This window comes from Oreochromis aureus, linkage group 11 (assembly GCF_013358895.1).
Source record: "Oreochromis aureus strain Israel breed Guangdong linkage group 11, ZZ_aureus, whole genome shotgun sequence".
In the NCBI taxonomy this organism is placed as follows: domain Eukaryota; kingdom Metazoa; phylum Chordata; class Actinopteri; order Cichliformes; family Cichlidae; genus Oreochromis; species Oreochromis aureus.
Window position 1 is genome coordinate 30,440,496 of NC_052952.1, and position 22,649 is coordinate 30,463,144.

The following is a 22,649-nucleotide window of genomic DNA, read 5'->3' on the forward strand; positions in this document are numbered from 1 at the left end:
AACTAAAGTTCTCTTTAGTTAATTCTCATAAGCATACACATTCAAACCTCAGTCTAAGCAACAGAAAGAACCGATGGTCATTAGTATAAGGTACTCTTTAAGCAAAGCTAGGATAGTTGAGTAGGGCTTTGATCCAGAATTTCTGCACATCTGGACTCTATAAAGCAAGTTATTTTCATAAATAACTGTTATGGAAATATCCCACTTAATATTCCTTCCTGTTACAGTAGTGTCTGGTTTTTTTTTACATGTGTTGCTGGGATTTAGTTTTCTTTTACTGTTTGTTTTGAAACTACAGTTAATAACAGTGGGCTATAATTGATGCAAATTAATAGTTTTCTCCGAGAAGAAAAGTTTGCATATTGTGTGCCATTTGGTTATTATCTGATAAAAAAAAAATTGCGTTCTGAAAAGACTCTGTTAACCTCTGTCAATTCAAGTCTTGTGAAACCTGATTTCAGCTTCCAATGCAAATCGGTTTTAGAACTTGCTGTTACATCAACCATACAGTCTTACTTTCTCTGTCAATAATGTGTGAAGTGACAGTGAAGAGGCCAAGGGTCAAAGTCACAAGGCTTCGACAGTACAACCTCACAAAAGATATTCACAGCTTTTTTTCACAATGATGGGCGAGCTCTTAATGATGATGGACATTGCTGTCGTGGAGAGTCACAGCATTGTTCAGCTGACATTCCTGCCAGTCATTTGGGGCTGCGTTTGCCTGCCCACCTCTTTCCATAACAAAGACCTGGGTCACCTGACGCCCCAACTTCACCCGTTTCACTCAGCAGCCTCCCAGCTAAAGTAAACACACTGTTAATTCAGGATAATTCACCATAACCTATAGCCCCGGTCATATAAATTCCTCACCTCTGTACCTCCTCTCTTTATCTTTATCTCCTTTCCCTTCCTTTCCTTCTCTAGAATGTGGATATTATATAACTTTCAAAGAAAATCCAATAATCTCCAATGTTACAAATTAGCAACATTATAGAGTTAACAGTTTCCTAACTGGGATAATTAAATTTCTGATAATACTGTGTCTTTACTGTTTTGGGGTTTTCACATTAGTTAATGAATTCACTCAACTTTTATTTGAAGCCATGCATTTTCACAACACTTTGTTACACTGTGGAAAATTGTAATTGGAGCTGATCACCACCAGGTAAAGGTAAACTGATATAATATGGCTTTTTTACCATAATCAATAGGCAACTATTGGAAGGGTTGCCATGAAATTAAGTGTGGGCATTCAAATATCCAACATGATTGATCCTGTTACATTTTTTAAAGCCTAGTCATCAGATCAAATTTGTTTATGAATGTTCTACAACTGCTTCTTTAATAACACTTTAATACTTAAATAATACTCATTAGGCTCAGTGTAAGGTGTGTATAAGGAAATAATTCCTCATTAACATGGCATGCATCATATTAGCATAACATAAGCATGCTAGTACTGTCATTATGAATATAGCATTCAAATCGTAGAATACAGCAACCTCAAAGTTTTAGGCCTCAGTTATACCTTGTGTGTCTGTTAGTCCTAAATGAAGTAAATTTCATCATGAGATGGTGAGTGCATGGGTCTGTGTGGATGTCTGCGTATCTGCCTCTTTTTTGTGAACTTGTCCATGGAGAATTGAGGTTACAATGCACCAACTACACATGTGGCCCAAGCAGCATACTTCAAAGAAATATAACAGGAATTACTTTTCCTATTGGGAAGCACTGTTAGGTGTAACATGTAATCACATTACATTTTTTCAGTAATTACCAAATTCAGTTACAATTATATTGTGACTTGCATTAGAGAGGTTCTTCAGTTATTTGCTCACCGGGCAGATAGAGAGAAGTGTGTCCAGGACAGAAACAATTGCATTACACTGAAAATCCGGCTCTTTGCAAAACAACATGCTAACACAAAGCTAGCTACTGGTGCAGACCTAGTGCCAGGGATGGGAATCGAGAATTGGTTCTTGTAGAATACTAAGAGTAAATACTAAGAGAGACCTCATATGTGTGTCCTCATTGGGATAAGGATTTGTGTTGTTGTGTGGGACTGTAGACTATAGGTATATATTATTAGGCAATACGTTTCAGGTCAGTTTATGGAGTAACAAGAAAATAATATAGTAGGAGTAGTGTGATGAATTATCTCTGGGGAGTAATTAAGTAACTTACTGCATTACTTTTAAGAAAAGTAATAAGTAATGTGGAATAACTTTTTCTGAGTAGCAAATTCAACATTGGGAATTTGCCTTATTCTCATCTCTATCGATAAAATGAGCTATGGGAAAGTTCAGCATCACCTAGGCACTCTTTTAAAAGCCATCTTTAAGAACTGTACCTAATTGGGAACTGGTTGCTCACATTACCACTTAAAACAACAAAAACAAAAAAACATGCACCATTGTCCTCAAATTTGCCAGTCCAAAAAAACTGGAACCACTTACAACACAATCGGTAGGATCGGGAGTTCCACTATGTTGATAAAACATGAAAGAAGTAGCAGCTTCTGCTATGTACAATAAATAGTTTGGCTCTGAGTACAACTGAACTCTTGGTTCTCAAAAAGCATTAAATCCAGAATTGGCTTTGGCACCAGCACAGGTACCAGCATTAACACCCACACCATCTTGAAAGACAAGAAAGGTATTTCTGATTTTTCATATCTTTATTATACATTGTAGGTTTTTGTGTTGTTGATTTCTCAAAAAACATGAAAACATTTCTAAAAGGTTGGATTTTGCAACCAGCATGTGTGAAAGTGCAGCACCAGACAGTACTCATTACTGCATGCTGTTAAACACTGTAGCTAGTAGGCATGAAATACCCAATGCAAGTCTTAGGTGAGCAGTGGAAGTTGAAATACAAAGCAGCCACAAATATGATAGCAACACAACCGTGAAAGAAAACAAAAGCAAAAAAGCTTTGTATTCCTTAAAAGGCTTAAAGACAACTGTTTACTGTCCTGCATTTTATTTAATGGGTTACTAGTTTGAGATCTCCAGTGACTTTCCACTGGACTCTGATTCATGCTCTGCCTCATAAAAGTGGCTCCAGCAGTGTTTGTCGTCTACCTATTAGCTTCAGCAATAGGATAAAAAGATCCAATGAAAAACAAATGGAGCGATCCATAAAAAAGCAGAGGAAACAGACACAGGAAGCCTCTAGTTTTGATGCCTGTTCAGGTGTAAAATGTGGAGAAAAGCATTTGTAAAAGGGAACTCCAATTGCCTGCAAGGAAATGTGGCAAGTTTGTATTTCATAAGTTTCATATTCTCCTAGTTTGTTCACAGACAATCGAATTGCATTGAAATAATCAGCAGAGAATGCTAAACGTTACAGCAATTGATGACAAAGTCGTAGGTCAGAGAAGGTACTTTTGAAAGTTTCCTCTTCCAAGCTGTTTCCAATTTACATTTTTTGTGCAATACCTTTATTTCCCTTTAAGATAGATATTTATTTCCCTTTAGCTACATTTTGTCTTTTCTTTTCTGCAGAATCTCTTAAGTTTTGCTGCCATGACCTCACTTAAACCCCAACTTTTTGTTTGTTTTGGAATTTGATACTAAAATAGAAACTTGAGATACGTTTTAATGTGACAGTTTAAAAGTGCAGGGAAAATATGGATATATGTTGGCTGTTTTTCTGTAAGAGGAGATGCACATCATTCCCTTTTCTTTTCTCCTCCTCATGCCACAGTGAACGGATCATTCATCCTCTTATCAGGTGAATCCTCCCCCCCCCTCACACACACCTACCTTCGACCCCCATTTACCTCTCTCTTTCTCGAGGCCTTTGTCCCATCCGACAATGGGGCGATCAGGGGTGAGGGGTGTATAGAGCGGTGAAGGGGTGGTAAAAGAAAAAAAAGAAAGGTGGTGTTGATCCCTCGTTCTTTATGGAGAGGTGGTTCAGATAAATAGGGGCCTTTTTCCCCTCTTTGCTTTGTCGAAGGTTCGGAAGCACAAAGAAGGGGTTTGTGCATGTGCATGTGCGTGTGAGAAAGACCCTGGACCCAGCCCCCAGCTCAGCTATTTCAGGTCACCTACCACATAAGGGAAAATGGCCAAAAATCTCACCACTCTCACCAAAACACTGATTATAAATGTAAAAGTTGAAACTGTCCAGGAGGAAAAAATTGAGGTGAAAAGTTTGGACAGTGCTCAAGCACTCACATTAAATAATCAGTTAATTAATCATGTACTTGAAATAAATATTTTTATGATCATTTCAAAAATATATGTGACAAATTCATATGTAATTACGTTTATTCGTTATTTTAATTGTCAAGAGATGTTCATTAATTTTATATTTGACAAAAAGGAATGATGTTTGAACTTATATATTACATTATATAAGTTACATATTTCCCTTGTCCCTGCATATTCATTTATATAAACTGTGTCAATACACCCATCGGGTGATCTACTGGTGGTTTATTGGTTTAAGGCAACCTTTTTTGCACCACGGATCGGTTTATGTCCGACAATATTTCCACGGACTGGCCTTTAAGGTGTTGTGGATAAATACAACAAAATAAAACCAGTACTGGTACCAAAAAAAAGAAGATTTATTCATAACACACACAAAAAAGACCCAGGGAAAATGGGTTAACGATAGAAAAAAATAAAAAATAACAATAAAAACCAATAAACTCCCCGAAAACCATAACTTTCACACCCAAGCCTAAACTCTCGCGGCCCAGTATCAAACGACTCACGGACCGGTACCAGTCTGTGGTCCGGGGGCTGGGGACCGCTGGTTTAAGGTACCAAAAATGAACTGCAGTGTCACCTCTTTAAGTAAACTTGGGGACTTTTGTACTTAGTGTCTTTTATAGTCTTATACTATTGCTAGATTTTACCCTCCTTATAGAGAACATCAGCTATAAAGGGAAAAAAAAACCTTCTCTCATGGTTGTGTCACCAGCATTTCATTTAACATTGTGTTTGGCACCAATCATCTCCATCAGTCACTATGAAAGTAATTCAAGAATGAAGCTCATTTACAGGTTTTGAACTTTTCAACAACTACATACAGTCAGTGCAGTGTCCAGCTTGACATATTTCTTTGTGTCTTTAATTGAACAATTGGATTTAAAAAGGTTGTTGTTATTCTTATTTTCTTGTCATTTAATAATAATTAAAGAAATCCATGGAAAAAGAGTTAAAGAGTTTTTATAATGCTTTGCACACAAAGCTAGACTATGAAGCGTTCTGACTTTTGTCAGGTTTTAATCTATTATGAAAAAAGTCAAAAATACAGTGAATCTAACATTTTTCTAGAACTATAACACTCACACTTGTCCTGCCATTTAGCCTGAGGTTAGCTTTGCGGTGACCCAGGGAGGCCTGGAGCTGTCAGCACCCCTGGGAGGAAGTCTGACTTCTGGGAGAGGGAGAGAGAGAGAGAGAGAGAGAGTCACCTGTGTCCCCCCCTTCCCTCCTCTATATTCTACCCTGGAGGAGATCAGAGAGCTGAGAGTGGAAGGTGAGGACAGAGGGCTGCTTTTCTCCCACACTACACTCTGATTTCAAGCGCAACTCCAAAAATCCTCAACCCAATTATATGACTGAAAACTCTTGAAACACAAAAGCAAAAAATGATTTAATGTTTATTTATGTCATTATTTACCAGCATAGACTCAGAATAAGGGAACAGTTAGAGGAAGCTTCATCTCTTGTAGATTACTGAGATCACAAGAAACAAACACCAAAGAAGTCAAAGGTCACAAACACAACAAATCAGCCGTGAAGTCCCATGAGTATTTAAGACATTCTGAAAAACCCTCTGTGGCAGAAGGTCCAACACATATGCTGTGTTTTACAGTATGATTACATAAATATCAGGTGAATATCATAAAAAAAAAAGGTTATGTGAATACTGCATGCAAAGAAAAATGAAAAGAATAAATCAGTCAACCTTATAGATCAATGGTCTGTGGCAAGGGTCAGAGAGAAAGAGCGATGGTATGCAGGTATGTGTGTATGTGAGTGAGTGTGTCTGAGCACTGAAAGGGAAAGGCTCCATTAAAGCTCACCTGTTCTAACCCCTGCAGGTATGTTACCTTCCTTTCATTCATTCATCCATTCTTTCATTCTCCAGCTTCCCCCACTCTCCCTCCATCAGCGGCCCGAGGCGGCGCTTTGAACTCACAACTGCACCTCTGTGTGAGAGCGTGGGCCTGAGTGTGTGTGTGTATAGTCCTTCTGAGACATGGGATACATAACATCGCTGACTTAATTAGTTTGTTAAAGTGATGGCGTTCTGTCATTCAGACATAGGCTGTTTTTGTGTTAGTGTTCTTCAACGCTTCATTCAAATATATCCATCACAGTGATGGAGCGAGAGCTGCTCTATACGGCCAAGACTGACACTGTGTTTTTGAAGCTGACGCGTTCCAGTGCTGTCATATTAATGGAAAGGAGTGCTTCTCTGAAAGAGGCTTAAGTTTCAGAGAGAAAAAGGGAAAAATATGCAAGTTGGACATTGATGAAGCGATGAGGCTAAAGATGAAAACAGGTCATTTTCCCAATTAATAATATTTGTATGATGAACTAATTTCATTTGCTTATGTCGTAAAGCAGCAGTCCCCAAACCCGGGGCCATGGACCGGTATAGGTCCATGAGTTGTTTAGTACCGGGCCGCGAGAGTTGAGATTTGGGTTTGAAATTTATGGTTTTCAGGGTTTTTAGCGGTTTTTTTTTTAATCGTTTTTATCGTTAACTTGGTTTCCCTGGGTCTTTTTCCATGTGTTATGAATACATCTTCTTTTTTTTGGTACTTGTAGTGGTTGTATTTTGTTGTATTTATCCATGACACCTTAAAGGTCCGTGGAAATATTGTCGGACATAAACCGGTCCGTGGTGCAAAAAAGGTTGGGGACCACTGTCATAAAGGACTTTATGGCACACAAATGCAGGGTCTTACATAGGCCTCTAATGGCATAGAGAGAGAGCTTTTCTTGTATGTGTGTGTGTGTGTGTGTGTGTGTGTAGGTAACATCCCTGGAAGCTACACAGATCTTATCTTAGCCTTTGTCAAAGCTGTTAAAAGGTGTGTGTGGGTGTTTACATTAGGGTGCATCGCATCTACTGCTGATCAATTTGAAAACCTTGTCTACCTGTCAAATCCGCCAATCACAGTGAGACAACGTCATCATTAAGACTTCCTTTAGACACATAGCTACAAACACTGAGACAGTACGCCATTCATGTATGAACAGACCATCAAAACACCAGGCAGAGTTTTATAAAGAGTTTTATAAAAAAGTTTGCTGCAAATCAGCAAGCTTCAGGCTTGTGAGTGATGGGGGACTTTGGGCGCAGTATCTTCAGCCCCAGCTCTTGAGTGATGTGTGATGTTGCAGTTCCAAGACTATGATGCCAGTCAAGCAAAGTTAATGGTGTGTGACTGCAAAGTTGTAAAGCATCTTGTAAAGCAACTTTTCTTACAGTTATAACATCTCATGAAAACATTTTTGTCTAAAACTGATGACTCAGCATAATGGATTTTATAGTTTGTAGCTGGGTTTTAATTGGCTAATGGATAATATTCAAACACAAATGACATGCCACAGTCTGGACGATGCCTCCACCTGGATTACTCACTAGATCACTGGATATCTTAGGATCCATGACCTCCCACACTTTTGATTTTGGATGTCAAACAGTCTTATGGATTATGCCGCCTGAACCCAACAACAGTAGTTCGATCTTTAATAAAGTGACTATTGAACCTCCATCCCATTTAAGCTGAAAGGGGGCCATCTAAGGTCACACCTGTCCATCCTAAATGGACCTATCCTTCCCATCATCCTTTGCGATTATGAATCACCTAAACGGAAGTACAGACAGATGCACAAACACACACACATGGCCTTGTTTCAGGAGAACAAGTTGAAGGATTGATTGGAAGGTTGTCTAAACAAGTCAGTGAATGGAGAGGCGTTAATGTGCGGAAGCGTGTGGGCGCTCTAGATTCCCATCTCTGAGAGACTAAATGAAGAGTTTTAGACCTTGAGAGTGAAGATATTTTTGACAGAATCTGTGTGATCTGTCAGACACCTGACACCTGATGAGAACTGAGTATTCTGCCAGGTTGTGCGCCATTCCTCCATTCTTATGTTAAAATGCATACCTGCTGTGTCTTCCCTGCTGACGGTCCATTGTCAGACCTGACCCGCTCAGTGGGGTTGTGTCTACACTAACCAGCAGGAGTGCTTGAGTGTCTGTTTGAGTTTGTGTGTGTATGTGTGTGTGTTACCTGGCTGTTCTTAGAAAGACAGACCATCAAAGACTGCTGACGTAGACAAATATTCAGAGTTGTACCGTAAAATGTTCCAGCTGGTAAAAATGAAGACAGAAGAAAGACATCATGTTGAAATGAAGAAATAAAGGAAATGGCATACCTCTCAAATTATCACAAGAAAAGGAAGATGATAAGAGAATGAAAAGCAGGAATACAAAGTTCTAAAAGAGATAAAAGTAAAAAGATCTTAGAGGATGCCTCAGAGATAAGATTATCTACACTAAATTTGAGACTTAAATCTTATTCTTTATACCACTTTCTGTTTCTGTTCCCCTGTGTGAAGCGGCACATTGTTTGATACCACTGGTATATCGGATCATATGCTGTAGATAAGTGGCACAGTAATGGTGTTACACTGTCTTATGTGCAGTAGTGCAATGAGTACTGGAGCACTACAAGGAGGAAACACAAGGGGTTTATCTACAATTTTTTTGTTGTTTTTATACCTCAGTGTAGACTAACGTCTTTGCAAAAATCACTTGAAAACATACTGTGGACACATGTTGCACACAAATGAATGGGGTCATATTTAGATGGCTCAGAGTGAGTGCAGTCTGAGAAAGGAAGTGATAGAAAAGGAAAAATCAAAATGGAGACGAAGGAAGAGTCAACCACTCTCTCCCCCCTCTCTCTCTGTTTTATGAGTGTGTGTCTCTGTTCTGTTTACATGTTAAAAGCTCTTTAATAAGAAGCTGCAGGGGAAGCTAGCAGACAGGAACCTTTCATCTCAACCTGTCCTGTCACACCCAGGGGTAGGGGGGTAGGAGGGGAGCTTTATTTATGGCTGTGTGCAGGTTGGCTCTTTGTATGGAGCACTCACACAGTCGTCTGAGTCAGACTGCAGGCTCCACAGGAAGACGAGTAGGAGGGTCTGGTAATCCATTACACAATACATATTACCTGCTTGGAGTAAAGTAATACTAATGCCATCCACATGAACTGTAGTGAGGATAATTTAAGACATTCTTCATTCTTCAATCAAAAACTTTTTATCATGCAATGAAATATATCCTTTACATAGTTTACTGTTTTGTCACTTTACTACATAATGCAAATTATGTCGTATTTATTGTTTATTTATAACTGCTTGCGGGACGGTTGTGTGATCTCTGCTCACTGAGCAACAAATGACCCTTTAGGGTCTATAAAGATCCTTGATCGTTGCTTTTTTGGAAAAAAAATGTATTTTTAGAATTCTTTTTGCATGTAACCTTTACCAGCCCTGTTTGATGAACTAGCCTATATTTCAGTTAGCAGGTATCTTTTTTGAGAGAGAGAAAAAACGTAAACAAAAAAGCTAGACACACTGATAAAGATCAACAGATGGGTTTTTTTTTTTTTTTTTTTTAATTTGTGAACATGAGCACGTCACCTTCTCCAAACCTTGTTTTCCCCCTCAAGTACTCAAGATTTGATTTAGCCTTTATATAAATTTATTTTCAAAGAGAGTAAAAACACCACAATGAAAATCACAAAGAAAACATTCAAGTAAGGATAAAGAAATAAGCAGAGATTTTAATAGGTAGTATGGTAATTTATGTTGTGAAGATACTTTCTGTCCTATCAAGATCACTTGAATCACCAGAGTGGTGATGAAAGCCTATATGAGCTCAGAAACTCCAAGTCACTGCAATCAATAGTGAATATTAAACCACAGAAGCTATTAGCATGTTAGCGTCTTGAACTACAAACACGCGGGAATATCTCCATTGGTGGTTTGGGCCAGACAGCAGCACATCCCAGTCCCACGGTCAGCATGAGCACCCAGGGAGAGGAGCCAAATGGAACCGCAGGAGTTGAGGGACAGTAAATAGTCCCAGGGAAGGAGATTTAGTGAATCACTTCAAATTTCATATTTTATTCACCAGTAAGTCACACAAGCCTGCTCAGCGCCCTCCTGGCAACATCTACAGCTTCTTGGGAAAAATTTTTGGCAAGTGGTTGCTCAATGCTCCTGGCTGTCGCCAAGAAAAAGCAACTATTTTTGGGATGGTTTTCAGAGGATGCTGTATCACAAATGACAAGCTGATAGCCACGGTCACCTGCAGTTTGTATAGATGTCACTAATATATATTTTTATTATCCCAGCAGCCAAAAAATCCTCCTGTAGCTCAAAAGGGTCAGATAATGAATTCATACACTTAGATAATGCAAAAAGGATTCTAAAAATATACCAGATTCGTATGCCTTGAAAATACACTAAAGTTAAAAAGAAATCTTTAAACTCCATATTAATATCATGTTATTATAAAGGTCTTGTAAATGTAAAGTGGAGTAAAATATTTATTAGGGACTAATCATATCTTTTCCATATTAAATTTGTAACAAACTGCAGATAGGAAGATAAAGAGTTCACTGTGAACTCAGATTAACTTAGTGCATGATTAGACAGTCTTATTGTGAATTAACACACCACAGAGCGCAATAGTAAAACTGCAGACTTCTAGTTTCTGTAAAAATGCGACTTAATCTCATGACAAGTACTGTGTTCATGTGGATCCCCATGAGGGTGGCACACGAGCATAGCAGCGTGAAGGAGGAAGCACTCAGGTTGCAAAATGTAAAGGTAAATAGAGGATTTGTCCTAGATATGACAAATCTTTGGAATAAGCTAACAAGATACTATTGTATTAAGTTTCAGCAGCTTCCTCTTTTACTCACATTTTCTTGTTTTTTCTTAAACTCTGTGGAAACAAAAAAAATATTCCAGCAACACAGACAGTAACATGATAAATGTGATGTGGAAACACTGAAACATAAGTAATGAATTAACATTTAACACATTTAAATAATGATGGAAACATCCCTTAAAAAGGTCAAAAACCCCAAAACATATTTCTTAAAAATCACATGTTAGGGAAAGATGGGTTACTTAGTAACTGAAGATTACTGCTGGAGAAAACTGATTTTGTGGTCACGTCTAATCAGCTTTTCAAAAACCAAAACTTTTATTGTCTTTGTACATGCACAACAAAATGACCAAATTACAGTTATTCTAACCTCATGTGGTGCATAACATTAAATAAGAAACATATAAAGAGTTTCGAACTGCAACATGAAAGCTGATTAGAAAAGAAACAAATGTTCACACAGACATGCACACTTTTCAAAGCATCTTATTCAAATTAAAGTAAAGGGAAAGAATTCATTTATACTTTTCAAATGGAGTTCACTTTTCTTTCTACATATTTTCTCTGGTCATCTGAAATAGTACTAGGGTGGCCAAATCCCAACATGGAGTTAACACCTGTGTGTGTGGGACAAAGTGGGACACGCCAACAATGCTGAAAGGTAGTCTGAGATTTATTTCACTCTTATTTCAGCTGCTCTTCTGTCTGATTAGAGTTTCTGGGTTTCAGTTTGGGTGTATCCATCAACTGGCACAATGATTTTTGAGCCATATCTGACAATTTTAGCATTTGTGGCCCAATTATACACTGTGTCCCTTTACACCATATTTTCCCTATGTGCAAAAGTGAAACACAACTCTAGTGAAAAAGACAGAAACTCTATTTCTGAGAATATGCTGCCTCTTCATTTTCTTTCATGATAGTTTCCATCATATTATCCATCATCTGATAAACCTGTGACTTTTTGGTGGCATTTAACCTTCCCTGATGAGAATGGCATTGCACAGTATGGCCTTTGTCTGATTATAATAGAAGCCTTCACTTCATATGCACTGGACAAAAGCCAGACTTTAGAAAAGTGTATGTCCTGCAGAACCAATCAAAATGTGAGACATTATCTCAAGTTGTGAGGCAGGGCGATAAGGAATAAAAATACTGTGCAGTCCCACATAAACAGGGTAACTATTCAATTCATATCCCACTTAAACCAGTATTTCAATTTCTCTGCCAGTTTTCTTTTCTTTCTATTAAGAGTGTCTTCTAGCAGCATTTTAGATCTTTCAGATTTTGGATATGAGATTTGACATTACCACTGTGGCTTTGTGAACACAAATCAGCTGACAGACCTGCACTCAGTTGGGCTGGAAATGTTGCAAAACCTCTCCACTCTTTGTTTTACTTCACACACTCAGAGAAAAGTAAAAAACATCAAAAAACTTTTAGCTACAATGTAACATAAAATTGATGTAATTAATGTAGTGATAATCTGTTATTATCAGATGGCCAGTATGTCAGTCCAAGTCTATATTTCTCAGTTTTGCAGTCAACAGTGTAACAAAGACAGAAGTTGTTATGGGAAAATGAGACGGTGATAACAGCATCATGTGTTAGAGGCTAAAATGTTTGGAGGTTAAATGTGACCCTATGGATTGTGGGTCAGATGATGATCCTCCTGCTGGAACCACAGACAGATGACTGCTTTGTATCCCCCACTTCAGGCCTCCTGGTTAAAATCATCACTACCCCACAAAAATATTTGGGAGAATCTTAAATGATTAGTGACTGGAGAGTTTAGAACAACTGGTGGTGAAAATGTTAATAAAACCAACCAAGACAGGCGACACATTCACCTTTAAAATCATGCATCTCATCATAAAGCTTCTCCAGTGTTTCATTTTCAGTTTTACATTCATACTCATCATTTCTGTACTTTTGCTTTGGTCATTATTACACTGTCATTTATAGAGAAGGGATTTGTTTTACTATCCCAAGACAGTGATGTAAAAGCTTTTACTTTCAAGAAATATGGCAGTTTTAGAAAAGATGATAATGTGTTCATCACTGCCACCTCAACATCACCAAAAGTCTAAATCTGGACTGCAAGCTCCTGATATGAGAGTAGTGTCACATAAACATGAGTAAAAAGATAAAAGTTAACCTGTTTTGTCCTCCGACACCTTCTTGTTCCATTCTAATCTGAGGCCAATAGAGTGACGAGCTCTCGGCTAACTTTCCCTTCTGGGGCGAGATGAACTCTTAACTCTTCACCTAGCTGTGACTGAACCCCCCCCCCACACACACCTGCTCCAAATAATCACACAGACTGACAGCACAAGGCCAAACCTGCTGTAAATCTGCCTCGACACAGTGCACAGCATACCGCATACACATTGGCAGCAGCATGTCTCAACAAAGACAATCCTGTAAAAGACTTAAGAGTTTTATTTTCATCTCTGACTTATTTGTCTTAGAATTTCCTTCTGTTAGAATTAATTTCTTAAAGTAGTGGATGTTTTCTATTTTAACACTAAACTATTAAACACAGGAAACTCATTGAACAAGCTTTAGACATTTCTGGATTGATGAATACCTTTACGTTGCGGTCTTATCTTTCTTCATTCTGGTTTTTAGAATCACTTGTAAAAGTATGGAAGACTCAAAAGAGGGGTGTACACACAGGAAGTGACTTGAAGGTGACTTGGGCACCTGAGACCTTCAGAAGTCAATGACTCATCTGTCATTCAAGGGACTGCACGTGAAATATCTGCAATGTGAAGTGGGCGGTTCTGAGTTTTCTGCGTGACTATGTAATAGACTGGGATAACCTAGCAGACAGTTTGGCACACTCTCAAATAAAGAATGAGTAGCTGCATCAGCTAGAACCAAATGTAACTAGCTGCCCCACAGTGACCCTCAAAATATTCCAGTCATCAGATTTTTGACATACATATATATACATATATACACAACAAAGATATAGAGAATGATTAGTGAATCGTTGGTGACTGCCAAATTCAGAACAATACTGAAAGGTGTTAAACTCTAAAGAGCCTCAGTTATTTCTACCATCTGCAGAACTGACGGCCAAGGGGATTATTTGTGTTGTGATGCCAGTGTCCCCATAGTGATAAAAAAATCCCTTTAGTTTTGTATTTACGCAGCATGTGGCTAGTGTTTGACTTGTGTTACTATCTATTTCCTCCTCTCAAACTCTTTTTAATAAAGCCAAATTATAATGTTGTGTAGAAAACAGAAAAACCACATAATACTGACAAAAACACCCCAGTATTTAAACCAACCAATAAATAAGTAAACAAAACTTTCATTGTATTTCTCTGTGCACCGCTAAAATCCCGATGACACTGTAGCTGTTTGAGAAAAACAGCTGTGATTTTGTCTGTATTTACAAATAAAATTATCAGGCCAAGAGGCAGTCAGTTAACAGATTGGATAGTGGGGTTTTTGGAAGGATGGCCTTTAATGAAAGACGGCAGACAGTGAGTACATAGTTAGCAACTTTTTGCTGCTCCCTCATCACAAGGGGTCACCACAGGAGGTAGCTCTGCGTGTTTTCATTTGTCAGTTTTACCCAGGATACCCTTCCTGAAAGAAACCTGAAGCGATGTGTACATCACTACGCTGTGGAGCCACTTAAGTAACATAAGCAAATGCACAAAAAAACTGTACATTTCAAAGTATGTGTTAAATAAACTGGGTGGGCCTGGGGCATTCAGTCTGTCCAAACATGTGATTGACAGCTGAACCCCTGCAGTGCTTTTCTCTGCTGTGGTCCAGCCGTCTGGTCTCCACCTACAGGGGGAACCCAAAAGCTATTCAAAGCTCTGTACCATCAGAACAGGACAGGGAATTAAAATGTCTTTGGTGCTTTATCAACGACAAATGGATACAGCTTTACTTAAGAAAATTACACGGCAAACAGAACTGAATGGAGATAGTGGTGTAAAAGTAAAACATTCTGCTGAGCTGACTGAAAAGAAGCAAAACAAATGTTTAAAAAAATCATCACTGGTTTGTTATCAGTTTATATTCCTGAGTGTAAAAGCAGTGGCACTGCAGCTGCCACAGAAAAATGTGAAAATGTGTTACTTTCCATCAGAGCCACCACACACATACATGCACCGATACGACAACGACACCAAAGGGAGACAATGCTACAAAAGGAGCCTGCTGTCACCTGGCAGGGTGGCCTGATGGTTACTCTGGGTGCCATAACATAGAGGTGACAGGCCGATCACAGCAGGTCAACACACTAAACTGAACCCAAGTGCGCTGATGTGGAAGAGAGCGACATCTAAGGCCGGAGACACACACTACATCACTAAAGAAAATAGAAAAGGGTAGAAATTGTCAACTGATCAACAAACTTGATTGCCCAAAACCAGACCGAGGCTGGATCACAGTAAGTGTTGCTTAGGAAGCCAAATCATACATGTGAAAAGGGAAGGAACGAAAGAAAAACAGAAGAGAATGAAATACAGTTACTTAACACAACATTAAGTTTCCCAGGGTCCTGTGTCATTTGTAATTCATGCAGTGCACTGACCACAGCCTCACTCCTGACATCTAACATGTCACATCATTTTCAGGAACTGAGCCGGATAATTGCAATAACCTGACACACTGTGACAGCCATACATTGACGTCTTTTTCTAGAGTAACATGATTAATGAGTGATACAAAAACTGAGTAGCACATAAATGTCCAACCGTTGGTACTGTTAGCTAAAAGTTAGGAAGATTTACTTCTGTTGGCATTCATGAGTCTTAAACCTTCTTCTGTCATACATGGAATAATGGCACTTTAAGACTCTTTTGGTCTTGAGTGACTCAAATTGGAAGGTTGCAATGACCAAATGTCACAGCGATAATTGTCTCTGAAAGTCAGGCAGTGTGTCATCGTCCTTAACGGTCTGGGGTGTAAATCTTCAGTCGGGAGCTCTTTCTTTTCCAAGCAGCCAACAACTGTGCTTCGATCTGACGGAGAGCTGAGCCTGCAGTGACATTCCTCACATTGCCAAGATGGACAAGGTATAGAGTCTACTGTCCAAACACACACGCACGGTCATCTCCTTGTCTTTCTGTCCCACCTGGGGTCCTCTGAAGCTTTGTGGGCTTAAGAAACAGAAACACACACCCCTCATTTTAAAATAACCTCTGTCTTGTTCCCTGCACTGCCGTCCTTGTTATGATAAGGAGTGTGTCTAAGATGTCCTGACTCACACGCACACGTAGACACTAATTCCCCACGTGCTCTGGAACAGTGGCCTGAATAAGCAAAGTGTGGAGGGCCGAACATTCAGCAAGCGGCTGCAGGAATGCCAGCATGTCAAATGCAGCAACACATACTCATATACAGCAACCTGAACCGAGCAGCATTGTTCTGACAAGACACTGACAGCTGCTGTGAAATAAAGACGTAAAAATAATCAGGACAGGAGACAGGGAAGGAGGAAAAACAGAAGAAAAAAACAAGAAACGAGAGTACAAAATGGACTGAAAGTGAAAACCCACTGTCGGCTCAGTAAAACATTAGAAATCATTAGCTTACAGTAAAACGATCACATGCATATAAAGCTCTTTCATAATACATTTTACTTACTTATCATTTTTTTAGTAAGTTGATAATAGATGGGCATTACATAATTTTGTAACACAGGCCTCTTACATTATATTATCCAATAAATCAATAAACAAGAAAAATATAATAATACAGAACTGCAATTTTTCCACACAGAAGATTAAAAAATTATTGCCATAAGTTTAGTGATGATGAAATCTTGGGGAAAATGTGTCATATGATTTGTTATTCCATGTGTGTGCGCCAAACTACACTTGACCTATTAGCTCAGTTCTTGGAGGCTTGGAAGTTGGACATGATGGGAATTACTGGGATGAGTTAAATGTTTATATAAATTAACTGTGATGTAATTGTGCCTATTGCACTGAATATAAATAAATAAATAAATAAATGAATAAAAGAACATTTGAAATGTCAGCACTTGTTTTTGTTTTTTTTATCTCCAGCCAGAATGCGGGGAGTGGAGAAATCAAAACCAATCAAAATGAAACTTTTTTGGTTAATCACGGCCTTATGTACCGTTTCTGATGGAAGGAAAGAGTGAGAGAGGCTTTACAAAAGGGAGGGGGATTACAAACACAGGACGAAGAACACGGATTAGCGAAGGAGGACGAAGGCATTTAGTTTCACAGCTAAAGGTGTCAGCTGTGAATATTTAATGTCAGCATTTTCTCTTGTTTCTATTCATGTTAATTTACTCATCTGCTCTCATTTCACTCGGCCTGCCAGCTCCATTTACACTACAGAAGCATTTCATATGGCTAATATATGATCCATATGACCCCAGCCTTGTGATTTGTGGGCTTAAAAAGAAGTGTGCCTGTAGGTTAAAACTGGATATGCATGCATTAGAATTCAGGAGCGACATCCTCACACTGAATTGATGGATATGAGTAAAATAGCCAGTGCTCTGAAGCTAAACACTACATTGGCTGTCATACAAAATAACTTTAAAACTCATGAATGCAAACAACACAACAAAACTGAGCAATAATGACAACATGAAATAATAAAACTCATAAAATAATGTTACAAAAAATAAAGGGTAGCTCTCCTCTTCTTGCTTGCTTAAGGTTGTGAGTTGTCTTGTTTAGAACATGACTGCTTACATGTATTGTATAAAAGCTTGGCAGTTGCCCACATCTATCCCATCCATCAAGGCTTTAGTTACATATTTTCTAGAATAGCATGTTAAGGGTTTACTACCATTTCTCCACTGTAAGCCTGCACTTCAGCTAGATCTGTATTTGTTGACACTATGCTTCCTTTTCAAGTATCTCGTGCTACAAAGTTACAAATTCAATGAAACAATAAACTGCCCATATAGCACATAAGTAGCATCAGTTCTACTAATTTACTGACACGGCGCCTTTTTAATTCAAACAAGCACATCCATAAAAACATACCATTCTCAAGCTCTCCTTTACATGTGTAAATTCAGAGAATCTAGCAATGATACTGACTTGTATCTCCTGTGAAAACTGAGACATTTGAAGTCACGCACATGCACACAACTTAACTTATGAGTATGTTCCACAGAGACATAGGCATTCACTCACTAAAGTGTACATTCGGTGTGCATAAATACCTTGTATAAAGGTGTTTTTCAGATGCACGTCGACAGGTTACTGTTGCCTATAATCTGAGCGTGTGATTGAATCTTTAGCCACTAAAGTTACACTGAAGCATTTTATGTGTGACCCAGAGAGAGTGGGGGACAATTGGCTGCATTGTCTTGGCAGCAGACACAAGACATGACATGATGACAGATTACTTTGTGTGCGCATGAACTCAAGAGAGAAAACAAGAAGTCGTGCAGTTATTTATGTTAGTTATGTCCTTAACAAGAATTTCAGTCAAGCATGTTGCATATACATGTACTTAAGTAGGCAGCGTGCAATTGGCTTTCTGCCATTACGGTATTCCCTAAAAATCTCGGTAAACAAAAAACAGAGCACATTGTTGATTCAAGTAGGTGAAAAAGTCAAGCTCCGCAGCAGATTACAATAACGATGCCTTAGCTGATACAATTCTACTGTGTTGGGAAAGTTTATAGAAGGTTACTGACAATTTCTGTACTTCTACAAGCTACTATGCAACCCGCTTCAGTTCCTTTTTTAATACTTTCATGAGTACATCTGTGTCACAACTGTTGTCACTGATGCCTGCACCGATCTGTGCTGGGGTCTTGCTGTAACTCTCTCTGCCTTTTAGAGTTTCTGAGTATAGTGGACAAAGTAATTCTTTAATTCCCTTTAACTTGTAAGTTTGCTCACTTACAAAGAAATGCACAGTGTTACATAAAAGCTGTGAATGGATTTGCATATCACTGTGAGAAATAATTATTTGATCCTTTAGCGAGAATTCTGGCTTCCAAAGATTGACACACGGATTACAATCAATTAATCAATTAATCAATCAATCAATTGATTACTGATAATCCCGATTTCAGTTTGTTATCTTTTAAAGCCCTTCCACAGAATCAGTTTCTTCCACTAGACTAAAGAACTGTCAAAAGACATCGGGGACAAGACTGTAGACTGGAATGGGCTGCAAAACCATCAGCAAGAAGCTTGGTGGCAGATAATGCAATTATTTATAAATGGAAGAAATATAAAACGGCCATCAGCCTCATGGGGTGAGGATGATTATGAGAAAGGTGGTGGATCAGCCTGAAACTACATGGGAGGAGCTTGTTAATGATCTGAAGGCAGCTGGCGCCAGGAACAACACTGGTAACATACTAAGGAAATCTTACAGGGCCTGCAAAGTCCCCTTGCTCAAGAAGGCACACGTACAGGCTCGTCTTGAGTTTGCCATCCAAATGACTCAGAGAAGGGTTTGGAGAAAGTTCTGTGGTCAAATGAAACTAAAATCCAGTTCTTTATTTGCCCATTGTGCACCAAGATGGGAAAAAGGTTTCTTTAACAGCTGAGTAGTGAAATGAAAATAACTTGAAGTGACATATTAGACTTTATCAAGTACAGGAGAACATAAAACAACCATGCTGTCACAAGCATTTACATAAAATAGAAAACTGCAAGTCACAATTGGGTTTCAAGTTTTAAGTGCTTTCATGCCTTTAAAGTTCTAGTTTTTGCTCCTGTTTGACTCAAAATCTTGTGAGACAGAATAAAGCTGAAAAACACCTTCAGCTTTATTCCTGGCACAAAAAGGGATTGTGAAAATTTCTTGATTTTCCTTGCTTCCTCCTCAGGGTTTCATCACTGCGTTAATCCAGTGCAGAAATTCTGACCTACAAAAAAACAAAACAAAACAGAAAAAAACTCAATAAAAGTGCTTGTTGGCAGTGTCTATTTTATATCTATATTTGGAATAAAATCTTCTGCTTTCAGTTCCCCGCTTAGGATGACAGACGTGCATAAACACCCACGCAAACTGTCAAGAACCTATGTTGAGTAACAGAACTTTCAGCTGTTTCTTAATAACGGCCATATCTCATCTTATATGTAAACACGGCCTGTTGCACATATGACTTGCATTCATACTTACAATCTAATGTCATCGTTGCAGCAAATATTTTTTACTATAAGTTGGTATGTTGCTTGCTGAGCAAAAGTACTTGTGTATATTCAAATGTCTTTGTTTGTGTGTCTTTGGTGAGTACTGGATGAATAAGTTCACAGTAAGGACGTCAGGAGTATATTTGGTTCTTTCCACGTCTATATATTAGTCAGCTTGGCCTATGAAAAAGAAGGAAGTACGGCTATGTTTATAAATCCCCATGTATGTGTTTTTGTGTGTCTGTGTACTTATTAGTCACTTTCTGACCAGTTGGTCTTGGCCAAGCAGTGGTCTGCAAACAGCTCACCATAGAGACATAAGAGTGAAAAACTCCAAATGTCGACATGTGCAATATGTTTGATCAGAACTGCTGCGTCATAACCTGGCAGAGTTAATGATGGGAAAAGCAGGCCGATAAAATTGCGTTATGAGTCATAGCTGAAGTGAAAATACAATCCCGAAATCACCCCCATGTGATAATTACCGACACTCTAATTACTCAGTTTGCCGTAACTTGAACAACAGTCACCAGCAAAGCAGTGGCAAAGTCACAGAACAGCTTTCTGGACTTTTTCTCATATAATTGAATTTTTACTTGTAGTATGAATTGTGTTTTATTAATAAAAGGGAACACATACACAACATGAGACAGAGTAGGGGAAATGCAAAAATGCAAACAAGAATTATAGGAAAACTTTATACTCATTTTGTTGCTGTAAGGATATTTAAGAGGCAGTGTGAATATACATATATACCTGAGACCCTCAAACTCACTACACTGCAGTCACGTCCAAAGGAAACAAGAGATGATTTTCAGTCTTGCTGTTTAAACAAAAAAAAGAAAAAAAAATCCAAGAGAACAGCAAAAAAGCAGCATGTAGGAAATGGAAATGTCTGCTATTTTAAGACAGTCACATTAAAAATAGAAACTATATGTACCCAGTATTTTTGCAGAACTTATGACAACTTTTTTTAGCGAGAACTAAAAAAAAAGTAATTACGGCTTAAAAATAAAGTTTCTTTTAAACTCTGAAATTAAAAAAAAGGCAAATGCATGGAGGTATGCAACCCTCCATGACTTCAGGTTTTTTATGCAAATATGGATTGCATAAAAACTGAAATGCGCATACCACAAAAACCTTAGAATACCAGCTAAATGCTCATATAAACCATTCCTACAACTACCAAACACAGTGAAAACAAAATTGCAGCAACTCATAAAAATCATATTGAGGATAGTTTTAGTTCAGCCAGATTTAACAGATCTGGCAAATTACACATCTACCACGCTTTAACCTACCCATGCAAGCTGCATTTTAACAAACCTCCGTCCCTGCTTGTCTTTCTTGTAAGTCTTGCTGCTGCCCTGTTTGTGCCAGGCTTTCTGTGTTTGAGGGTTGGGGAGTTTCAAGGACATCGATCCAGTTTATTGGTTCCACTTACACTTTCACTTCTATCAGTTGATTCAGATTGTGTGCCAGAACCTCCGTTTCCGTCTCTTTATGCTTTAAAAATGGAGTAACTGTGACAATCACTTTAAAGCCTCTTTGCAATTTTTAAAAAATCTTTGCTTTGTCCTCTCGGCTTTGTGTTCATACCTACATGCTAAGAGAAAGATTGTATGTGTCCTTATTAGAATAGGAATTTCTGTTGGTTGTTGTGTGGGACTGTAGCCTATAGGTTTATATTGGTAATTATGAGACAATGAGTAACAACAACAACGCAAAAGTAATGTAACAAGTACTACAATAAATGACTTTCTCCTGGGAGTAATTAAGTAACATAGTGCACTACTTTAAAGAAAAAAATGTTTTGTGTAACATTTGTAATACATTATTTCTTTGGATAATTACACTGACCACACAGCATGCAAATAATTTGCACAAATGTAATGTCTGATACACTGGTTCACAATGGTGGTGACTCTTAAAGCAGAACCAATGAGAACCCAATGAGAATTGATAATAGAATTGATTCAATTTCTAACTCATGCATAAGCTTGTATTAATATTAAGGCCCACAAGTGTGTATATATGAGCATCTGTGTGCACTTAGATCAGCCATGCAGTGTGCATGGGTATTGTGTGCACAGCCAGAGTGTGACCTACCAGTTTTCATCTGCAACATGCAGGTTAGATTATTACAAACATAGTAAATTAACAAATTTAAATGCATCAAATGATCCTTTAGAGTCAAACTCTGATGTTGTTGCTGGACAGTGTAGAGTCCAAATGTCAGGCTTGGTGAGAAAACATGACAGTACAATTAAAATGCTTTTAGCTGCAGGACACACAGACCTCTAAATGAATGCTGGTGATTCTTATCTGCTTAAAAATACAATTTTTGTACCATTCTTTTTGCATATTTCTAAAATGTGTGAGTTTGTTGTGTTTGTGTCGATCAGCCTTATCACCCAAGCTGAATCATAGCCAAAATAAATTAAAAGTTTTCAGTACCTTGATATTAATCATTGCACACATATTTAATGATTTTGTGGTGGAGGAATACAAGGAGACAAAAGAAGAAGTGGGATTTCTGGGGCAAAAACTAAATTCCACATGTGATGGTGGCTAATA

The 22,649-nt window shown here is 38.3% G+C and overlaps 1 long non-coding RNA gene across 1 annotated transcript; it reads right to left on the reverse strand.

Annotated features, from left to right (window-relative positions):
* Positions 1–19,418: 19,418 nt before the first annotated feature.
* On the reverse strand, positions 19,419–21,457 carry LOC120442504. The gene is made up of 3 exons (XR_005614736.1): positions 21,374–21,457; positions 20,829–20,895; positions 19,419–19,804 (listed from the first exon to the last, which is right to left on the reverse strand). It is a non-coding gene; the product is annotated as an uncharacterized LOC120442504 (long non-coding RNA).
* Positions 21,458–22,649: the final 1,192 nt, after the last annotated feature.